Source organism: Mytilus californianus, unplaced genomic scaffold (assembly GCF_021869535.1).
Source record: "Mytilus californianus isolate M0D057914Y unplaced genomic scaffold, xbMytCali1.0.p SCAF_9, whole genome shotgun sequence".
In the NCBI taxonomy this organism is placed as follows: Eukaryota; Metazoa; Mollusca; class Bivalvia; order Mytilida; family Mytilidae; genus Mytilus; species Mytilus californianus.
Window position 1 is genome coordinate 98455060 of NW_026262745.1, and position 694 is coordinate 98455753.

Here is a 694-nt window from a genome sequence, read left to right on the forward strand (position 1 = left end):
GTAAGAACAATTATTTTAAATCACAGACGAAAATGTGTTTAAGAACATTTTTGATATTTATTACTAATCATTATATATTTACAGACGGAACGAATACATACTAAATTACTTAATGCAAGAAAGCACGACTGCAAAGTTTTTATGACTTGCACACTTTTCCGGTTACACCAATTATTCTTTTCTTATATAACCAATTAAATGTTTACGTGAAATAACATCGGAAAAAAATGAATTGCAACTTTGCAAACGTTATTTAATTAATAGACATACAACATAACATTAAAAGACCACAAAAGAATACCCTCCATTCTTTTCCGATTTTATTCACGAAAGGGAAACAACCCCTAATAAACACAGAGAAAGTGTCGCCCGTTTTGCATCCGAATATTTAAAATCTTAACACGACTGAACACGATCTTACAAAGTCTAAACAGCATTTTTACCTTTAGTCTGATTTGATCTGAACATGGTCTGATCAAGTCTTAATCGGATGCAAGAACAATCTGTCTTGTTTATCTTAACATGACTGAACGGACTTAACACGGTATATCGTGACAGCGTCTGAAAGTCTGAAAAAGTCTTGACGTTTTTCTCTAGCAGTAAATCCAGTCGATTAAGACTTGATCAGACCAAAATGACCGTTTCAGACTCAAATATTGCTACTAGTGTCTAACATAGTCTTAAAAATATAATA